At 38.2% G+C, this 24042-nt stretch overlaps 1 protein-coding gene across 1 annotated transcript in view; it reads right to left on the bottom strand.

Moving 5' to 3' along the window:
- Nucleotides 1-23692: 23692 nt before the first annotated feature.
- LOC138354256 (uncharacterized) overlaps nt 23693-24042 on the bottom strand; it is a 77187-nt gene continuing 76837 nt past the window's right edge. The window contains exon 4 of the mRNA XM_069308166.1: nt 23693-24042. This exon is cut by the window's right edge and continues 986 nt beyond it. The gene's annotated coding sequence lies outside the window, so the exon portion shown is untranslated.

The following is a 24042-nucleotide window of genomic DNA, read 5'->3' as shown; positions in this document are numbered from 1 at the left end:
TCTGATTAAGACTTTATGACCATGTAATCTATGTTTTGCTCCACTACTTACTGGTTGAGTATGGGGTGCATAACAAATAACAGCCTCCTTCGGGGGCGCCTTGTTTCTAAACGTGTTAGTCTTAAATCCTTTAATCTCAAATCTTGCTACAATGTACCTCTTAATATATGTTATGTACTCTCGCAACCCAATGTACCTTCTTGTATATAAATAAATAGATTTCAACTGTAAGGGGGTATGGTTTACACCTTGTTATTCTAATAATAGATAAATAATTCTAATAATGGAAGCGCTAATTATATGATCAAGTGCCATGTATTTATTCAGACGAGAACAACAGCGAACACAAACCAGCGCATATACGAACGGAATGGTTTGTATGTACAAACTTCTCAGTGAACGAAGTTGTTTCTAGCCCGGTATCCGAAATTGCAGTATACGACTTGACCAGTCCCCGATCGCACCTCCACAGATCACCAGTATCATCTACTGATACTGGTAATGGCTCAGAGAGGACATCCACTTACGGGCTATTCATGGCTGTGCCACCTTTTGGGTGGCTTAATCTTCATCAATCACCAATCAATCAATCTATTGTTTAGTGTCCAGTATTATTCAGTTTATTGGCCAGTGCGTTGGCATCAGTTCTCATTGACGAACGAGCAAAAATTAGAAGGATTTAAATCGTAATTTAAATAGTTATCTCATTCCTTCTTTCCTTTGAATGTCAGTGACTGTGCTTCTGCTATGCTTAATTGCCTCAAAAGCGGCCAATTTTCATGATACATTAAATTATAAAGGCAAAATTTGGGCTGAGTATACAAGTATAAGCAAAATTGACTGAGTATCCGCAAAAATTAAGAAAAGAAAACAGCACACCCGTTACAAAAAAGAAAACGTATTCCTCGTTTCGGGGAGAATATTTTAGGGAGGCCAGCCGGTAACTGGAACAGCCCGATAAGTGCATTTATGTACTAAATACGTAAGTATGAAAATGTACTTATTACACTTAGTATTAATAGTATTAAAACGTACTGTCTATTCGGAGTATGGGTTCCGGTGTTCGGCTGTTTCAAAAGCTAGGGGCAGGGCCTCTTCACATCATCAAAAAAAAAAGAGGAAAGTTGGTCCTTTCGTCTGTGGTAAGGTAATGGGAAGACACACAAAACACAAGTATATAAACAATGAAATTTTATTTACTCTAGAAAAACAAGACATGAATAAAGTTAATCACATAAAATATGCAAGACAAGTCAACAAACAAAATAATATGAATAATCACTGGCAAATGAAAAGTTACGTTAAGACAAGTGAGTTACAGTGATAGCAAAATAAATTTTAGTGGTGCTGGAATACTGGCTTCGAGCTGCCACCTCCCTTAGTACACGAAAGCCAAGGCTTAGTCTACCAGCGAGAGATGTCAACTGCTTGGAGCACTGAGATATTCTGACGATACTGCCGCACTGCAGCCCAGACGTCGACTTGTGGTGGCGGCGGAGGGCAGGGGCGACGAGTCACCAGCCAATCAGCGACAGGCAGGCAGAGGATGAGCAGTTAGCTGGTTACGGCTGTGGTAGCAGGTGTCACTGTGTGCTGGGTACGATTTGCTCTCTGGGCAAAACGTTTGGCGATACTTGGTGGACGTATCTTCTATAGTATCTTGTATATTGACGTACTTATGTAAGGAGGAGCAGGCTCAATCTCTCTTGAAAGAGAATATCGTCACAATATATATATATATTGATATATATATAAAAATATATATATATATATATATATATATATATATATATATATATATATATATATATATATATATATATATATATGTCGTACCTCGCATCTGAGAATGACTTCCAGACCCTGAAGCAAGCAGTTTTGGACGCCTACCTTCTCTCCACCGAAAGCTACAGACGAAAATTCCGTGATTATCTAAATGCAAGTACCACCACCTTTCTTGAATTTGCCAATACCAAGAAAAGAAATTTCATGAAATTACTGGAAGCAGCACATGTCTCTACATCTTCAGAACTCGTCAACCTCATGCTAGTTGAGGAATTCTTGTGACGTGATCCCCCTTCCGTCCGTTTATATTTAGCAGACAAAGAAGAAACCGACTACATCAGATGTGCGAAGTCAGCTGACACCTACAGCCTCATCCACCGGCTTACACCAGAAACACATTCCAGTAAGAAGTCTTGGTATAGTTATGATAAAGTGAGTGCCGATCAAGCGAGCTCTCAATTGTATTGTAAGTATTGCAAACTCTATGGACATACCATAGATGGATGTGGGAAGGCTCAATACAATGCAATGAAACTCCTAAACCCAAACCGACTCCTCCTAAGTCCGGTAAGCATGTGATGAATGTTTGTGTTCCTGTTAATGATCTTTCTTTCTTCAGAAAACACCAGTATCCTGGAACTGTCTCTACCAACGGTGTAGATTTGGAGGGACGTTTCAAATTGAAGATCTTGAGGGACACAGCGGCTCTTCAGTCAATAATACCAGTTGTGTTGCTCCTGGCAGTAAGGGTTCGAGTCACTTTTGGGGTGTGAGTTTTCAGTTGCATATAGTCCTGGGGACCATTCAGGCTTGTTCGCATTTGTGTTCCTCACGTGTGCCCCAAAGAATGAGGTGATTTGATAAAATTCTATGCATAAAATTACCATCCGCGTGTAGATGGTGAAGTGGTTCAAATAGCTTCAGCTATCATTTCCTTATGTCTGGTTGTGATGGTTAAGCGGTTCAAGGCATCCTGTACATACCACTTGCGTTGCTCCTGGCAGCAAGGGTTTGAGTCACTTCTGGGGTTTGAGTTTTCAGTTGCATATAATCCTAGGACCATTAAGGCTTGTTCGCATTTGTGTTCCTCACGTGTGCCCCAAAGAACGAGGTGATTTGATAAAATGCAATGCATAAGATTACCATCCGCGTGCCAGGGGAAAGTGGTTCAAATAGCTTCGGCTATCACTTCCTCATGTCCGGTCGTGATGGTCAAGCGGTTTAAGGCATCCTGTTCATAGCAGTTGCGTTCCTCCTGGCAGTAAGGGTTCGAGTCACCACTGGGGTGTGAGTTTTCAGTTGCATATAGTCCTAGGGACCATTCCGGGATGTGGGAAATTTTTACCCACCATATCTAATAATCATCTAAGAAATGTATAATTTCTATATCATATCTATATCATATCAAAATCATATCTAAATCGTATCAAAATCATATTAGAATCATTAAAGATTCATTATATAGCTTGATCCTGGATGACAATGGCACCATGAACACGTACTCAACAGGGGCCCTTTTGATGCCTACGTGACTTTGTACATGATCTCTCAAGGATCCAGAATCTTCTAGAAGGATTTGTTAATTAAAAAACTATTGGAACATTTATTCAACATCCGGTAGGGATAATATCAAATCCTTAATAAGAATCAGTGGTACTTTCAAATACTACTTATAATCTTTAAATCTTATATCTAATTATATTATAATCACATCTTATCTTAATCATAAGTCTAGACTGTAAAAATAATCAATCAATATTCATTGAAAGTTACCTCTCAAGGGAGAGGGAGGGGCATCTCGGGGGCGAGAAGCGCCCACGACGATGCCTCGCGGCACTCCGCGTTTGTTTACAATTGAGTGAACAAGTGACTGATCCTTAGCGAACATTACCAGCTCAAGGACACCTTATCTAATATTTTTTATCGCCAGTGAATACTCTCTAGAACTGGGGGAGTACCTGGACAATATCTACAAGGAAAATCCTGGAACATTACATAAAATAAGAGTGTATAGTGGAGATCACGGTGACACGGTTTCCTCCACCTTCATTCTTTATCTTTATCAACTCATTCTTCTGCAACAGCAGGGACAATCACGTAGCAACGCTACCAGATCATCATACAGCAACGCTGTAGCAAAATATCGCGCCTAAACTCAACAAGAGAGAGTTAATCAGTCTGGCAAACTTGTCAGACAGGCACCCCGACTGGCAGAGAAGTATGTTGAGGGTTATTTGGTGTATGATTGGCCAATTGTATGCTTGTGTAACTTTAATATCCTATAAATCTGTCTGTTGGTTAAAAAGCGAGGCTAAGCCTCACATTTCAGTAAGTTTATTAAAATTGTAGTGTAGCTGTGAATCTTATCCAAGCACTGAACCTCATGAGTGTCCATTGTGCCAGAAAGAATTCAGCCTCAATAAGTAAAAACCTCATAAGTGTCCATATTGTTGGAAGAGATTCACTCAAGCTAACTGTATCGTATAAATTGAAAATGTCTGCATATATTTGAATATATAAATAAGTTATCAATTGCTTGCTTAGTTATTTTTAAGTTATCATATAAGTTCATTTAATTGAATATAATTAGTAGTTACTTAATAGTATTAAGACTACATTTAAGGTCTTTTATTATACTTTTACAATTTAATTAGTTGTTTATAGTATAAGTACATATTGGCTGTTAAGTTATGGTACTAGGTTAGACTATGTATGTTTAAATCCCTGATTTAAACAGAGCCAGTGTTCAGTCAGATAACTGAATTTATCAAATCTTATCCTTGTATAAAATACAAGCTGATGTGAGATCCCTGTCTACAGGTGGATTGGAACTTCTATCAACATAGTCATTCACCCCACCTGTCCCTTACAGCCCACAGTTTGTCATTAGGAAAAGAGGATCTAGGATTTACAACCCTAGCTAGAGATTTTAGTTGAATTAATTTGCAGACAGTAATTTTTTAATTTAGTTCAGTACAAGTCCCTGGTAGTCTCATCTTATATCAATCCCAGCAGGTTTTTCCCACATTAATGGTCCTTCGAACCTAGATAATAATGGTCCTTTATACCTAGATATTTATGATCATTCGTTTACCGAATATTTCAATGCCAAATACATAAGAAACTTCTTGATTTTGCATTGGAATAATTCTTACATATTCTAGCCTTGCCTAGCTATCAGCCAATATTTATCATAGCTATATATCTAAGTAAACAAATAGTTTGCAGTGGCTTAAGCCACCATATCCATTATCTAGTAAACATTCATAGCATACTGATATTGTTTTGTGTTAAGAAACCACAGTACTTACTGTAATTATATCAGTGTCAAAGACACTGCACTGCATCTTAATCATAAAATACCATTATCTACCTCATTGTGGTAACATTACATATATATTTAAGTGTATTATCTAGCATTATCTCTAATCTACTGATTTTCAGAGCTGCTCATTACATAATATTCTTTAAAAAAGTGTTATCATCACTGTAAGAGCATTCCTTACAATCTAACCATAATCAACTATATCATACCCTATAACAGGTAAAACCAGTAGACATTCTACTGTATTTTATCTAACAATTATTATGGTAACAGATTTTGTAATAACTTTGCAAAAATAGTGCCATTTACTATTTTTAAAAAATTATTACAAGATTTACCAACTTGGTGCATTCGTGCATTCGGGTCACAAATCAAATTATTACAATACTTTTGATAATTGAACACCTGCTACAACCAGATTCCAGGGAGGAAATGAAGGACGATCTTTGGAATCATTACCTAAGTAGACAGGAAAGCTCATTTATCAAAATACATTAACATCAAACATATTCATCAGAAAAAAGAGAAAAATCTCGGAATCTCCGAAACTCGGAAAAGGTCAAAATGGCTAACAGTATTCCACCAGCAGCTGAAACAGGAAATAGGAGGACACTTAATGGTCTGCAAGATCACCTAACTCAACTGATTGACAAATGTCAAAAGTTGGCTAGACAACCATCTCCTGATTTAATAACTCTGAATACCAGAGTAAAAGCAGCTGTGGATAAGTATGAACAAATCAAACGCCATGCAGAGATTTATCTAACAGAAATGGCTAATGCAGATTTAACCCGAAGGGAACTTCAGGAAATTGTCGTTGAAATGACAATGTATGAAGATAAAATCCAAGATCAACTTGATCCTTTAATCAAACAAATATCTCAAGCAGGAACCCAATCCAATGTGAGCTCATCCACTCAACAGAGCAATGCAACTATCACACATATAGCCGCAGAGCTCCCAAAGGTACAATTACCATATTTTGAGGGCAAGGATGAAGACGATTGGGATACCTTCTGGAGACACTTTGATTCTATAATAAACTCCAAGCCCTCTCTCAAAAAGGCGACAAAGTTTCAATATTTGCAAGGCCAGTTACGGGGAGAGGCAAGGCAGGTCATTGCTAATTTGTCATTAACAGATGATGATTACGACCATGCCTTACAGTTGTTACAAGATAACTACAGTGATAAGGAGACTGCAATTGCACGTCTCTCATACAAATTATTGGATTTACCCTCTCCAAATAAAAGTTATGAGTCACTACAATCATTTCGATAGTCTATAGAATCAATCATCAAAGCCCTCAGTACAAAAGTACCTGTAGGTGATGCAGAGTGGCTTATAAAGTTAATCATTCAAAGGAAACTTCCAAATGAGGTCATAGACAGCCTATGCACTCATTATAACACCAACATCTTATCACAAAGCCAAATCATTGATGGACTTCGAGCTTACGTACAAAGATTACGAAGCCGAGGAAAACTTAGATCTCAAGAAAAAATCCCCAAAAGTGAATCCACGGACAAAAATAAAAATGTCCAGAATGGCAGTCAAAAATCAAGGCAACAAAACTCCTCTTCTGCAAAGTGGAAACAGAATAATGTTGGCTCTTATGCTATATCCCCCACAGTTAACAGAACTGTAGGAAACCAAGCTCCTAAGACAGATAAGACAAAAGGAGCTACAAGTGCCCCAAAATGTTTATTCTGTCAAGAAGCACATACCATTTATCAATGCACAGTTTATGAAGGCCGTGCCAGTCGAATCGATCGACTGAAATCTCTGAACAGGTGCATCCGTTGTCTACGGAAGCACGATACAAGTGAGTGTAACACTCCATTGCAAAACTGCCAATATTGTCATAAAAGTGTACATCACACAGCACTCTGTAGTGATATTAACACTCAATCCAGATCACAGACTTCCAATAATCAACCTGCATCTCAGGCAAAGCCCAAAGATGATAATACCACAACAGCCGTACAATTCTGTACAGTAATGAGCAATGTCAACGACTTGGATACAGAAATTGTTACAACAGCCATATTGCCTACTGCACATCTAGAACTATGCAATCAAGGAATTTGTATTCCAACTAGAGGCTTTTTTGATCAAGGGTCACAGAAAACCTTTATCAGTAAAAAGATGGCAGAAGATTTACAACTTAAATCTTCAAAGCAAGTATCTACCTCCATATCACGGTTTTTTACTAATTCTGGTCGTAGAACCTTTCCAGTAGTAAAACTCAATGTCTGTCTAGGTACATCCCAAAGGACAGTAGAAGCCATAGTAGTTGATAAAATTCCTACTGAAATGGAAGTGACTGGTCTGACAGCAACAATTAAATTCCTAAAAGAAAAAGGAATCCAATTAGCAGATCCTCTACTCGATTCTGACTACATAGGGGATATCGGAATCCTGATTGGAGCTGACTACTATCATCGATTCATTCTAGGATCAGAAGAATCTATGGGTATGAATATACTCAAATCAGCAGGAGGCATATTGATGACAGGACCTATACTAGATCTTGAACCTTCAACTCCTGAAAAATCACATCATACAGAAACTGTAATAGTGGCATGACTAGGCAAAGAACAGTCACCACTTAAAATCCCCCACATGATTGATGATGGATTGGAATCTGTACCTCAATTGTGGGAACTTGATGCCATAGGAATAATTCCTGAACAACCAAGTCCTGATGATGTCTGTGCATACAATCAGTACTTAGAAACTGTACAGTACCATGATGGACAGTACTGGGTAAGGCTACCATGGAAAATCAACCATAAAACCTTACCTACCAATTATCACATGGCTTATAGTCAATTTAAAGCACAACTAGCAAAGCTAAGAAAAAGGCCTGAGCATTTAAAACTCTATCATGAGATTATTGCTCAACAATTAAAGAATAAATTCATCGAAGTCGTGAAACATGACAATACGCAAACAGGCCATTTTTTACCTCACATGGCTGTAATGAGAGAATCAAAACCAACTCCTTTACGGATAGTTTTTAATTGTAGCTCTAAATCTGGACCCAAAGGAACCAGTCTAAATGATTGTTTGCAAACAGGTCCAAGTCTAACTCAGAAATTGTATGACATACTGTTGAAGTTTAGACTTAACAAATATGCGTATTCAGCAGATATAAGTAAGGCCTTTCTAAGAGTTGGCTTACAGGAAGAAGATAGAGACTTCACTAAGTTTCTATGGGTAGAGAACCCAGAAGATGTCAATAGTCCTGTAGTGACTTTCAGATTCTCATCAGTTCTTTTTGGCGCGACAAGCAGTCCATTTCTATTGCAAGCAACTCTAGATACTCATCTGAAGAAATCATCAAGTCCCTGTAAGACTGAAATCAGTCAAAATCTATATGTAGATAATTTTCAAGGGACAGTTAACAGTACTACTGAACTGTTACAATTATATCAAGAGGCTAACAAGGAGCTACAAGGTGCAAACATGCCACTACAATCTTGGGCCTCTAATAATGCAACATTGAACAATCAAATAGCAAGAGATTACCCTGAATATCACGTACCAGAATCACAAAAGGTGTTAGGTATGGATTGGGATTTAATCTCGGACACAATCTCGATCAAATCCGTGCCAGTAAATTACATCATCACTACAAAAAGGGATTTGCTTTCACAAGTTAGCAAAGTATTCGACCCACTTGGTCTACTAAATCCTTTGACTATCAAGTGGCGTTTATTGGTGCAAGAAGCATGGAAGGCTAAGGTTGGTTGGGATCATCCACTACCAATCCAGTTACAAAAAGATTGGATGGAAGTGGCTCAAGAACAAACTTTAGTTGAAAAGATAATCTTTCCGAGACACATAGTCGAGGAAAATGAAGAAGTATCACTACATGTATTCGCAGACTCGTCAGCCAAAGCTTTTGGAGCTTGTGCTTACTTAGTGACTTCTAATCAATCATATCTTATCACCTCTAAGGCCAGAGTCGCTCCATTAAAAAAGAGGACTTTGCCTCAGATGGAACTAACAGCACTGCTAACTGGAACACGCTTAGCAGTGCATATCAAACAAGTCTTGTCTACCATGAACATCAAAGATGTCATTATATGGTCTGACAATGAAGCTGTCTTACAATGGGTACGAAACGACAACTGTCCAACTCCATATGTAAAAAATCGCGTCTCGGAAATTAAAGAAATTTCCGCAGGCTTTCAATTGTTGCATGTACCAACAAAGGATAATCCAGCTGATCTCTTATCAAGAGGTATGACATTTAAACAGTTTGCAAAGGCAGATATTTGGTTTCATGGGCCTCGATGGTTAGTGAATGGTAGTTGGCCTGAACAAAAGCCACATGTCATTACGACACAAACCATAACTACCACCAGGCAGCAAGCTCAAATATCAGTCTTGGATTGTACTCGTTACTCCTCGCTCATCAAATTAATCAATGTAACACAGAACGTGTTTCATTATCTCAGGAAAAAAGGTATAAAATACACTTTTCCAGATGCACTTCTCTATTGGGTAAGACAAGCCCAGAGAGAAACTTATGGGAATAACTATGAAAATCTTCCTCATAAGTTAAAACACAATCTCGGTCTGTGGATAGACCAAGAAAATCACAACATTCTGCGTTGTGGAGGGAGACTTAAACACGCAGATATCAATCTAGATACCGTGCATCCATGGCTTTTACCAAAAAATCATTGGATCACAAGGTTGATTGTGTTGCATACACATCAACAAATCATCAAACATGGAGGAGTGTTAGACACACTCACACAAATCAGACAGCAGTACTGGATTCCTCAGGGAAGACAGTCAGTCAAATCAATCTTGAAGAATTGCATGATATGCCGAAGGTACGATGCAAGAACTTGCTCTTATCCAGGGCCACCACCCCTGCCAAAGGAACGAGTGGTCCATCTACAACCTTTCGAAACGACAGGAGTAGATTATACAGGAGCAATATATCTAACAGGGACTGCAGATAAGCAACCTATCAAGGCATACATCTGTCTGTTCACCTGTGCTACCACCAGGGCAGTACATCTAGAGGTAACACCCGATATGACTGCTCAATCATTTATTCAAGCTTTCCGCAGATTCGCAGCACGCCGATCATGCCCTAAGCTGATGATTTCAGATAACGGAGCAAACTTGGTAGCTGGAGAAGCATGTCTACGGGAAATCTGTTCCCATCCTGCAGTTACTTCCACACTGGAACAGCGTCATTGCAGATGGAAATTTATCCCTCCGAGAGCCCCATGGCACGGAGGATTTTATGAACGGTTAATAGGAACTGTAAAAAGATCCTTGAGAAAATCTCTACACCGTCAGAAAATCAATCTTCAAGAACTCCAGACAGTAATCACGGAAATAGAATCAAAGGTGAATAACCGGCCGTTGACTTACTTGTCTGAGGATCCTACTCAACATGAGCCATTAAGTCCTGCCCACCTAATGTATGGAAGACTTCTGTCTCCAGTACCATCTCTAGTGGATGATGAGATCAGAGATCCCTCATATGTGGGTCAGAGCGAGTTGGTTCAGGGGTATAAGCATCTGTCCAGCATAATCCAAAAATGGAATGATGTTTGGACAAAAGAATATCTTACATCTCTACGAGAACATAACTATGGGGCCAACGTCCCACATAATATAGCTAATCTCCAACCTGGCGATATTGTCTTGGTAGACAGTGATGGCCCTAGGGCTGACTGGCCATTAGGTAAAGTTGTCTCAGTCCATCCAGATAGTCAGGGGATTTTGAGAATAGTCAAAATCCTGTCTAAAGGAACAACTTCCCTGAAGACATTGGACAAACTCATCCACATGGAATCAGTGAGCCAGCTGCAGTTAGATCCTGAGAGACCTCAAGACACTCTAACTCCACAAGACCCACAGACTCCTAACAGACACAATCGTCCACAACGGACAGCAGCACAAAAGTGCAAGCAAAATTTGCACTTGTATTATCAATCCAATGGAGAGTAAATAAATACATATGGTTACTATTGTCCTAAGTATTGGACTCTGTGCCAGTTCTCTCCCTCTGGAAGATGTGGGAAATTTTTACCCACCATATCTAATAATCATCTAAGAAATGTATAATTTCTATATCATATCTATATCATATCAAAATCATATCTAAATCGTATCAAAATCATATTAGAATCATTAAAGATTCATTATATAGCTTGATCCTGGATGACAATGGCACCATGAACACGTACTCAACAGGGGCCCTTTTGATGCCTACGTGACTTTGTACATGATCTCTCAAGGATCCAGAATCTTCTAGAAGGATTTGTTAATTAAAAAACTATTGGAACATTTATTCAACATCCGGTAGGGATAATATCAAATCCTTAATAAGAATCAGTGGTACTTTCAAATACTACTTATAATCTTTAAATCTTATATCTAATTATATTATAATCACATCTTATCTTAATCATAAGTCTAGACTGTAAAAATAATCAATCAATATTCATTGAAAGTTACCTCTCAAGGGAGAGGGAGGGGCATCTCGGGGGCGAGAAGCGCCCACGACGATGCCTCGCGGCACTCCGCGTTTGTTTACAATTGAGTGAACAAGTGACTGATCCTTAGCGAACATTACCAGATCAAGGACACCTTATCTAATATTTTTTATCGCCAGTGAATACTCTCTAGAACTGGGGGAGTACCTGGACAATATCTACAAGGAAAATCCTGGAACATTACATAAAATAAGAGTGTATAGTGGAGATCACGGTGACACGGTTTCCTCCACCTTCATTCTTTATCTTTATCAACTCATTCTTCTGCAACAGCAGGGACAATCACGTAGCAACGCTACCAGATCATCATACAGCAACGCTGTAGCAAAATATCGTGCCTAAACTCAACAAGAGAGAGTTAATCAGTCTGGCAAACTTGTCAGACAGGCACCCCGACTGGCAGAGAGGGTTATTTGGGTTATTGAGGGTTATTTGGTGTATGATTGGCCAATTGGTGTATGATTGAGGGTTTGAGGGTTTGAGGGGGATTGAGGGATTGAGGGTTTGTATGATTGAGGATTTGGTGTATGATTGGCCAATTGGTGTATGATTGGTGTATGATTGAGGGTTATTTGGGTTTATTGAGGGTTATTTGGTGTATGATTGGCCAATTGTATGCTTGTGTAACTTTAATATCCTATAAATCTGTCTGTTGGTTAAAAAGCGAGGCTAAGCCTCACATTTCAGTAAGTTTATTAAAATTGTAGTGTAGCTGTGAATCTTATCCAAGCACTGAACCTCATGAGTGTCCATTGTGCCAGAAAGAATTCAGCCTCAATAAGTAAAAACCTCATAAGTGTCCATATTGTTGGAAGAGATTCACTCAAGCTAACTGTATCGTATAAATTGAATATGTCTGCATATATTTGAATATATAAATAAGTTATCAATTGCTTGCTTAGTTATTTTTAAGTTATCATATAAGTTCATTTAATTGAATATAATTAGTAGTTACTTAATAGTATTAAGACTACATTTAAGGTCTTTTATTATACTTTTACAATTTAATTAGTTGTTTATAGTATAAGTACATATTGGCTGTTAAGTTATGGTACTAGGTTAGACTATGTATGTTTAAATCCCTGATTTAAACAGAGCCAGTGTTCAGTCAGATAACTGAATTTATCAAATCTTATCCTTGTATAAAATACAAGCTGATGTGAGATCCCTGTCTACAGGTGGATTGGAACTTCTATCAACATAGTCATTCACCCCACCTGTCCCTTACAGCCCACAGTTTGTCATTAGGAAAAGAGGATCTAGGATTTACAACCCTAGCTAGAGATTTTAGTTGAATTAATTTGCAGACAGTAATTTTTTAATTTAGTTCAGTACAAGTCCCTGGTAGTCTCCTCTTATATCAATCCCAGCAGGTTTTTCCCACACGGCTTGTTAGCATTTGTGTTCCTCACGTGTGCCCCAAAGAACGAGGTGATTTGATAAAATGCTATGCCCAAGATTACCATCCGAGTGCCGGCTGGGAAGTGGTTCAAATAGCTTTGGCTATCACTTCCTTATGTCCGGTTGTGATGGTCAAGTTGTTTAAGGCATCCTGTACAAACCAGTTGCGTTGCTCCTGGCAGTAAGGGTTCGAGTCACTTCCTGGGTTTGAGTTTTCAGTTGCATATAATCCTCGGACCATTCAGGGTTGTTCGCAGTTGTGTTCCTCACGTGTGCCCCAAAGAACGAGGTGATTTGATAAAATGCTCTGCCTAAGACTACCATCTGAGTGCCGGGGGGGGGGGGGGAAGTGGTTCAAATAGCTTCGGCTATCACTTCCTTATATCTGGTCGTGATGGTCAAGCGGTTTAATGCATCCTGTACATACCAGTTGCGTTGCTTCTGGAAGTAAGGGTTCGAGTCACTTCTGGGGTGTGAGTTTTCAGTTGCATATAGTCATGGGGACCATTCAGGCTTGTTTGCATTTGGGTTCCTCACGTGTGCCCCAAAGAATGAGGTGGTTTGATAAAATGCTATGCCCAAGATTACCATCCTAGTGCCAGCGGGGAAGTGGTTCAAATAGCTTCAGCTATCACTCCTTTATGTCCGGTCGTGACGGGCAAGTGGTTTAAGGCATCCTGTACATACCAGTTACGTTGCTCTTGAAAGTAAAGGTTCGAGTCACTTCTGGGGTCTGAGTTTTCTGTTGCATATAGTCCTGGGGACTACTCAGGCTTGTTCACATTTGTGTTCCTCATGTGTGCCCCAAAGAACGAGGTGATTTGATAAAATGCTATGCCCAAGATTACCATCCGAGTGACGGCGGGGAAGTGGTTCAAATAGCTTTGGCTATCACTTCCTTATGTCCGGTCGTGATGGTAACGCTGTTTAAGGCATCCTGTATATACCAGTTGCGTTGCTCCTGGCAGTAAGGGTTCGAGTCATTTCTGGGGTTTTAGTTTTCAGTTGCATATAACCCTGGGACCATTCAGGCTTGTTCACATTTGTGTTCCTCACGTGTGCCCCAAAGAACGAGGTGATTTGATAAAATGCTATGCCTAAAATTACCATCCGAGGGCTGGGGAGGAAGTGGTTCAAATAGCTTCTGCTATAACTTCCTTATGTCCAGTCGTGATGGTTAAGCGTTTTAAGGCATCTTGTACATACCAGTTGCGTTGCTCCTTGCAGTAAGGAATCGAGTCACTTCTGGGGTGTGAGTTTTCAGTTGCATATAGTCCTGGGGACCATTGAGGCTTGTTCGCATTTGTGTTCCTCACGTGTGCCCCAAAGAACGAGGTGATTTGATAAAATGCTATGCATAAGATTACCATCCACGTGTAGATGGTGAAGTGGTTCAAATAGCTTCGGCTATCATTTCCTTATGTCTGGTCGTGATGGTTAAGGGGTTCAAGGCATCCTGTACATACCACTTGCGTTGCTCCTGGCAGCAAGGGTCTGAGTCACTTCTGGGGTTTGAGTTTTCAGTTGCATATAATGCTAGGACCAATAAGGCTTGTTCGCATTTGTGTTCCACACGTGTGCCCCAAAGAATGAGGTTATTTGATAAAATGCTATGCATAAGATTACCATTCGCGTGCCGGGGGTAAGTGGTTCAAAAAGCTTCGGCAATCATTTCCTCATGTCTGGTCGTGATGGTCAAGCGGTTTAAGGCATCCTGTTCATAGCAGTTGCGTTCTTCCTGGCAGTAAGGGTTCGAGTCACCTCTGGGGTGTGAGTTTTCAGTTGCATATAGTTCTGGGGACCATTCAGGCTTGTTAGCATTTGTGTTCCTCACGTGTGCCTCAAAGAACGAGGTGATTTGACAAAATGCTATGCCCAGGATTACCATCCGCGTGCCGGCTGGGAAGTGGTTCAAATAGCTTCGGCTATCACTTCCTTATGTCTGGTCGTGATGGTCAAGTTGTTTAAGGCATCCTGTACAAAACAGTTGCGTTGCTCCTGGCAGTAAGGGTTCGAGTCACTTCCTGGGTTTGAGTTTTCAGTTGCATTTAATCCTGGGACCATTCAGGCTTGTTCACATTTGTGTTCCTCACGTGTGCCCCAAAGAACGAGGTGATTTGATAAAATGCTATACCTAAGATTACCATCCGAGTGCCGGGGGGGGGGGGGGGGAAGTGGTTCAGATAGCTTCGGCTATGACTTCCTTATGTCTGGTCGTGATGGTCAAGCGGTTTAATGCTTCCTGTACATACTAGTTGCGTTGCTCCTGGCAGTAAGGGTTCGAGTCACTTCTGGGGTGTGAGTTTTCAGTTGCATATATTCATGGGGACCATTCAGGTTTGTTCGCATTTGGGTTCCTCACGTGTGCCCCAAAGAACGAGGTGGTTTGATAAAATGATTACCATTCGAGTGCCGGTGGAGAAGTGGTTCAAATAGCTTCAGCTATCACTCCCTTATGTCCGGTCGTGACGGGCAAGTGGTTTAAGGCATCCTGTACATACCAGTTGCGTTGCTCTTGACAGTAAGGGTTCGAGTCACTTCTGGGGTATGAGTTTTCTGTTGCATATAGTCCTGGGGACTACTCTGGCTTGTTCACATTTATGTTCCTCACGTGTGCCCCAAAGAATGAGGTGATTTGATAAAATGCTATGCCCAAGATTACCATCCGAGTTACGGCGGGGAAGTGGTTCAAATAGCTTTTACTATCACTTCCTTATGTCCGGTCGTGATGGTCAAGCTGTTTAAGGCATCCTGTACATACCAGTTGCGTTGCTCCTGGCAGTAAGGGTTCGAGTCATTTCTGGGGTTTTAGTTTTCAGTTGCATATAATCCTGGGACCATTCAGGCTTGTTCACATTTGTGTTCCTCACGTGTGCCCCAAAGAACGAGGTGATTTGATAAAATGCAATGCCTAAAATTACCATCCGAGGGCTGGGGAGGAAGTGGTTCAAATAGCTTCTGCTATAACTTCCTTCTGTCCAGTCGTGATGGTCAAGCGGTTTAAGGCATCCTGTACATACCAGTTGCGTTGCTCCTTGCAGTAAGGGATCGAGTCACTTCTGGGGTGTGAGTTTTCAGTTGCATATAGTCCTGGGGACCATTCAGGCTTGTTCACATTTGTGTTCCTCATGTGTGCCCCAAAGAACGACGTGATTTGACAAAATGCAATGCCCAAGATTACCATCCGAGTGCCGGCTTGAAAGTGGTTCAAATAGCATCCTATACAAACCAGTTGCGTTGCTCCTGGCAGTAAGGGTATATATATATATAGGCCCGATTTGCCTAATAAGCCAAGTTTTCATGAATTAATTGTTTTTCGACTACCTAACCTACCTAACCTAACCTAACCTAACTTTTTCGGCCACCTAACCTAACCTAACCTAACCTATTAAGATAGGTTGGGTAAGGTTAGGTAGGGTTGGTTAGGTTCGGTCATATATCTATGTTAAATTTAACTCCAATAAAAAAAAATGACCTCATACATAACGAAATGAGTAGCTTTATTATTTCATAAGAAAAAAATTAGATAAAATATTTTAATTCAGGAAAACTTGGCTTATTAGGCAAATCGGGCCTTGCATAGTAGGCTGAGAAGTGCGTTCTGGCTACTAGGTACGACATATATATATATATATATATATATATATATATATATATATATATATATATATATATATATATATATATATACACATGTCGTACCTAGTAGCCAGAACGCACATCTCAGCCTACTATGCAAGGCCCGATTTGCCTAATAAGCCAAGTTTTCATGAATTAATGTTTTTTCGACTACCTAACCTACGTAACCTAAACTAACTTAACTTTTTCGGCTACCTAACCTAACCTAACCAATAAAGATAGGTTAGGTTAGGTTAGGTAGGGTTGGTTAGGTTCGGTCATATATCTACGTTAATTTTAACTCCAATAAAAAAAAATTGACCTCAAACATTATGAAATGGGTAGCTTTATCATTTCATAAGAAAATAAAATTGAGAAAATATATTAATTCATGAAAACTTGGCTTATTAGGCAAATCGGGCCTTGCATAGTAGGCTGAGAAGTGCGTTCTGGCTACTAGGTACGACATATATATATATATATATATATATATATATATATATATATATATATATATATATATATATATGTCGTACCTAGTAGCCAGAACTCACTTCTCAGCCTACTACGCAAGGCCCGATTTGCCTAATAAGCCAAGTTTTCATGAATTAATGTTTTTTCGTCTACCTAACCTACCTAACCTAACCTAACCTAGCTTTTTTTGGCTACCTAACCTAACCTTACCTATATATATAGGTTAGGTTAGGTTAGGTAGGGTTGGTTAGGTTCGGTCATATATCTACGTTAATTTTAACTCCAATAAAAAAAAAATTGACCTCATACATAGTGAAAAGGGTAGCTTTATCATTTCATAAGAAAAAAATTATAGTAAATATATTAATTCAGGAAAACTTGGCTTATTAGGCAAATCGGGCCTTGAATAGTAGGCTGAGAAGTGAGTTCTGGCTACTAGGTACGACATATATATATATATATATATATATATATATATATATATATATATATATATATATATATATATATATATATATATATGTCGTACCTAGTAGCCAGAACTCACTTCTCAGCCTACTATGCAAGGCCCGATTTGCCTAATAAGCCAAGTTTTCATGAATTAATTGTTTTTCGACAACCTAACCTACCTAACCTAACCTAACGTAACTTTTTCGGTTACCTAACCTAACCTAACCTATAAAGATAGGTTAGGTTAGGTTAAGTAGGGTTGGTTAGGTTCGGTCATATATCTACGTTAATTTTAACTCAAATAAAAAAAAATTGACCTCATACATAATGAAATGGGTAGCTTTATCATTTCATAAGAAAAAAAATAAAGAAAATATATTGATTCAGGAAAACTTGGCTTATTAGGCAAATCGGGCCTTGCATAGTAGGCTGAGAAGTGAGTTCTGGCTACTAGGTACGACATATATATATATATATATATATATATATATATATATATATGTCGTACCTAATAGCCAGAACGCACTTTTCAGCCTACTATTCAAGGCCCGATTTGCCTAATAAGCCAAGTTTTCATGAATTAATGTTTTTTCGTCTACCTAACCTACCTAACCTAACCTAACCTAGCTTTTTTTGGCTACCTAACCTAACCTTACCTTTAAATATAGGTTAGGTTAGGTTAGGTAGGGTTGGTTAGGTTCGGTCATATATCTACGTTAATTTTAACTCCAATAAAAAAAAATTGACCTCATACATAGAGAAAAGGGTTGCTTTATCATTTCATAAGAAAAAAATTATAGTAAATATATTAATTCAGGAAAACTTGGCTTCTTAGGCAAATCGGGCCTTGAATAGTAGGCTGAGAAGTGAGTTCTGGCTACTAGGTACGACATATATATATATATATATATATATATATATATATATATATATGTCGTACCTAGTAACCAGAACGCCCTTCTCAGCCTACTATGCAAGGCCCGATAATTTTCTTCTGAAATGATAAAGCTACCCATTTCATTATGTATGAGGTCAATTTTTTTTTTATTGGAGTTAAAATTATCGTAGATATATGACCGAACCTAACCAACCCTACCTAAGCTAACCTAACTTATCTTTATAGGTTAGGTTAGGTTAGGTAGCCGAAAAAGTTAGGTTAGGTTAGGTTAGGTAGGTTAGGTAGTCGAAAAAACATTAATTCATGAAAACTTGGCTTATTAGGCAAATCGGGCTTGCATAGTATGCTGAGAAGTGCGTTCTGGCTACTAGGTACGACATATATATATATATATATATATATATATATATATATATATATATATATATATATATATATATATATATATATATATATATATATATATACATGTCGTACCTAATAGCCAGAACGCACTTCTCAGCCTACTATTCAAGGCCCGATTTGCCTAATAAGCCAAGTTTTCATGAATTAATGTTTTTTCGTCTACCTAACCTACCTAACCTAACCTAACCTAGCTTTTTTTGGCTACCTAACCTAACCTTACCTATAAATATAGGTTAGGTTAGGTTAGGTAGGGTTGGTTAGGTTCGGTCATATATCTACGTTAATTTTAACTCCAATAAAAAAAAATTGACCTCATACATAGAGAAAAGGGTTGCTTTATCATTTCATAAGAAAAAAAATATAGTAAATATATTAATTCAGGAAAACTTGGCTTATTATGCAATTCGGGCCTTGAATAGTAGGCTGAGAAGTGAGTTCTGGCTACTAGGTACGACATACATATATATATATATATATATATATATATATATATATATATATATATATATATATATATATATATATATATATATATATAAATATATATATTTATTATTAAATGTGACCGAAAAAGTAAGATTAATAAATCTAAAACGAATTTTCTCGATCTTTCTTACGTTTCTTTTCACTGTTGATGATAATTCAAAAATCAATTCTCCAAAATTAATTTTTATTTCTAGTCTGACGCGACACTTGAGCGCGTTTCGTAAAACTTATTACATTTTTAGAGACTTTAGTTTACACAAACACACACAACTTTAACTGAATAGAGCTTAAAAATCTTTCGAGTTTTTATACTTACATTTGGGTGAAGTGACATGTTACAATAGTTTTGGATGAGGTGAAAATAAACTTTTAACACAAGACAGAACACGAAACAATGAAATACAAACAGGTATTAAAAGTAGGTAACTGCAGAAGGTCTATTTTTATTGGCCCATATTTCTTGATGCTTCTATATTGGAGCGGTGTCTTGAAGTGGGTAGAATATAGTTGTGCATTAATTGGCTGTTGATTGCTGGTGTTGACTTCTTGATGTGTAGTGCCTCGCAGATGTCAAGCCGCGTGCTATTGCTGTATCTATCGATGATTTCTGTGTTGTTTGCTAAGATTCAACAGTGAAAAGAAACGTAAGGAAGATCGAGAAAATTCGTGTTAAAATTATTAATCTTACTTTTTCGGTCATATTTAATAATATATGTCTACAGGAAAGACTGCTACCAAATATACTAATATATATATATATATTAGTATATTTTGGTAGCAGTCTTTCCTGTAGACATATTTTATTAAATATGACCGAAAAAGTAAGATTAATAATTCTAACACGAATTTTCTCAATCTTTCGTACATTATGCTTCACTGTTGGAGGTAAATCAAAAATCACTTCTCCAAAATTCATTTTTATTTTTTATTTTATTTTATAAAATAAAAATGAATTTTGGAGAAGTGATTTTTGATTTACCTCCAACAGTGAAGCATAATGTACGAAAGATTGAGAAAATTCGTGTTAGAATTATTAATCTTACTTTTTCGGTCATATTTAATAAAATATATATATATATATATATATATATATATATATATATATATATATATATATATATATATATATATATATTAGTAGAACGGTAGAAGTGAGTGCCCCCAAAGATACAAAGCCAGTGTTCTCAATGCTTATATTCGTCGAGCGCTTACCCACTGCTCTGAATGGAGCAACGTGAGTAGAGAGTTTGAAAGAGTAACTCAGGTATTGGTGAACAACGGATATAGCAACGCGGAAATAAACGCTGCTATAAGAAGACACTTGGACCGTTGGTATAATTCAGAACCTAGAACAGAAACCACAACACCCCCAATAAAATTATATTACAAATCAACCATGCACAGTGAACATATAAAAGAGAAAAGAATAATGAAAGAAATAATCCGTAAAGGAGTAAAAAGCACTACTCCTAACCAAAACATAAACCTGATAATATTCTACAAAACAAAGAAGACTTCCGAACTCCTTATCAAAAACAGCCCGAAGCCGACGGAGAACCCTCTACAGCAGTCAAGCGTTGTATACATGTACACTTGCCCCCACGAAGGATGTAACCTTCAATGTAAGTACATAGGTATGACGTCGACCAAGCTGACGAGGCGTTTGACATGCCATCTTCAGTCTGGTGCCCCTAGGAATCACATGAGACAAGCCCATGACATTACTCTAACAAGAGAAATGTTGAACAAGAATACTTGCATAATAGACAAAACCCAAGATGCAAGAAGATTACAAATTCTTAAGGCAATTCACATAAGAATAGAGCGACCTACCATGAACACCCAAATCACGGAACTATTTACTCTACCCACCATGAGAGTAAGGACAAGACAAGAACATATCGATGCCAACACAGAAGACAATGTCCAACATAACAGGCCAATTACACTGGATTAATCTTTGTGTTTAGATAGGAGATGCCTCGTATGGGCCAATAAGCCTTCTGCAGCCTCTATGTTTCACCTCACATTTATCCCTTATGTATCCCCCCATGTTTTCACCTTCATTATATATATATATATATATATATATATATATATATATATATATATATATATATATATATATATATATATATATATATATATATATTGTGACGATAATCTCTTTCAAGATAGATTGAGCCTGCTCTTCTCTACATAAAGTTACGTATATTATTCAACAATAAGATGCTACCTTCAAGATACGTCTACCAGTAGCACAAAACGTTTTGACCAGGAGGCAAACGTACCCAAGACTCCCCCCTACTTCACACTCCCTCCATGCCGGCTCCGTCGTCAACCAGCAAACTACCATTCCCAGCTTGCCTGCTTCTGATTGGTGTCTCGCCGACTGCACACCTGCACCTCTGCACCTCAGTGCCCTCTACAAGTCGATGTCTGGGCTTGAACCAACCATTGAACTCAGAATATCCTTGTGCTCTCAAGCCGTGAACAACTAACTAATATACGTTGTCTATCAGGTGGATGTTTCTCAGCTAGCGCTATATTCTCAGCACCTGTTTAATCACTTTGTGTTTATATTATTGTAGAGTAACGTCATCCCTATTCTTCTTTCTTATGTTATATTTTTTGACTAGTTTGTTTGCACTGTACATAGCCAAGGGATTGTCTTTGTTTTTAATTGTTTTCTATATTAAAGTTTCATTGTTCATACTATGTGTTTTGCGTGTCTTCCCTTACTTTACCACAGATAAACAGCCAAGAAGCTATCTTTTTTTTGTAAGTGTGACTAGGTGTAGTCATCCTTTTTGTAAGGTGTCAATTGCATTGACACCAGCAATTGGAGGACTGCCGAACATCAACACTCCTACACTTTTCCGTATAGGGGTCATATAATTTTGTAGTTTTAGTGCCTGTGGTTGTTCCAGGTGTCAATTGCAGGGAGAGACTCGCTGGTCTCTGGGTGGTAAAGGAGAACACAAAGGTTGTGTGTGTGCTCCATGGTAGTGTATATAATTATTAATTTTATTTCTTACTTTATGTACGAAGGTTTCTGTGAGGATCAGTATACATAATGTTTTTCATTAGTACATTTTTGTAACTGTGATAGGTGACTTATATTCCTCACTGTGTGCGTGTGTGGGTACTTGGTCCGTTTATTGTTTGTTGGATTTAGACTCCGGTGTGGAATTTTGTGGAGTTTGCCTAATATTCATGGCTTGTGAAAATTATGAAAAAATTCACTTTTTTGGAACTTAATCAACTTTTCCTGGAATATGGATATAGCTGAATTTCCTCATGTTGGACTTAGTCTAGTTCCTGGTCTGGGGGGACTAAAACAGTTGAAAGGAAATTCTGACTCTGTTACATTACTAGACATTGTAAATCCTACGTTTGGAAGACCTGTAATTGACTTTACTTTTTGGTCAAGTATTTATAGTCTTGTACTTTCGTAGAGTAATTGAATTTGTCCCTTTCCCGGTCATTGTGAACTGAAATGCGGCGATTTTAGGAAGAGTCTAGACTTTGCCCTATGGTAGTTCAGTTGGGACTTTGAGTTGGTTTTCTGAAGGCAAGTTTAGACTCTGTCATTTGTCAGTCCTGAGGGGACTTATTTTTTGCAGGCAGGAGAGGGCTTTGATTTGTGTTATTGATGTCCGTACTGAGATTTTACTCCACTCTGGGTACAATATGTCACTACCCACCATGTTCATGTTCTCAGTTGACCAGTGTACCACTGTTATTAGGTGATTGCAGCCTAGTGACAGCTAGCTGCTGGACTTGTACTGTTGTTAGTTTCAGTAAAATAGTTGTGGATATGTTGTATAAAAAGTGGTGACATGTATATATGTATGCTCCAGAAAACTGATGGATTTGTTCTGGACTTTTCCATAGCCTTAGACATACCCGTTGGGAGCCAGGTGGGTTTTTGATGATTTATGAGAAGGTTTATGCTACCAGCGATGCTGTGGGATGTTGTGACAGGACACTATACAAGACTCAGCACCCCACAGGGGCCCAATACCATAAAATACCCAAAACCATACAAGACCCAGGACTCCACAAGGCCCACCACCACAAAAGGCCAACCACCATACAAGACCCAGGACCCCACAAGGCTAACCACAACACATGACAGCTGTCATGGAGGGCCTATTCAGACATAAAACATTTATTAACATTAAATATTATATTGGTTTTATTTCATTGACTTGTCTGATTCATAAAGAAGGTTTTCCATTATTTAGTTTTGACGTAAGACATGGATAGCAAATGGAAGATAATATTGTGAAATAGGCAACTGATACACAATTTAAGATTGCAAATTTATTCTAATTATTTTTTCAGCACGACCATTGTTGTTGGTTTATTGCATCTATTAGTTCTTTGGATCTGTTGGTTCCTTAAAGCTTTTGGTTCCTTGCATCTATTGGTTTATTAAATCTGAAGGTTTATTGCATCTGTTGACTTTTGCACGGGTTGGTTCTTTGGATATGTTGGTTCCTTTCAGCTATTGAATTTTTGCATTTGTTGGTTGATTGCGATGGTTGGTTTCCTGCATCTCTTCGTTCTTTGCATCTGTTGGTTTCTTCCATATTTTAGATTCTCGCATCTGTTGGTTTCTCGCATCCGTTGTTATAATACATCTTTTGTTTTTTTTG

Source organism: Procambarus clarkii, chromosome 62, assembly GCF_040958095.1.
Source record: "Procambarus clarkii isolate CNS0578487 chromosome 62, FALCON_Pclarkii_2.0, whole genome shotgun sequence".
In the NCBI taxonomy this organism is placed as follows: Eukaryota; Metazoa; Arthropoda; class Malacostraca; order Decapoda; family Cambaridae; genus Procambarus; species Procambarus clarkii.
This window is presented reverse-complemented; position numbering and strand designations above follow the sequence as displayed.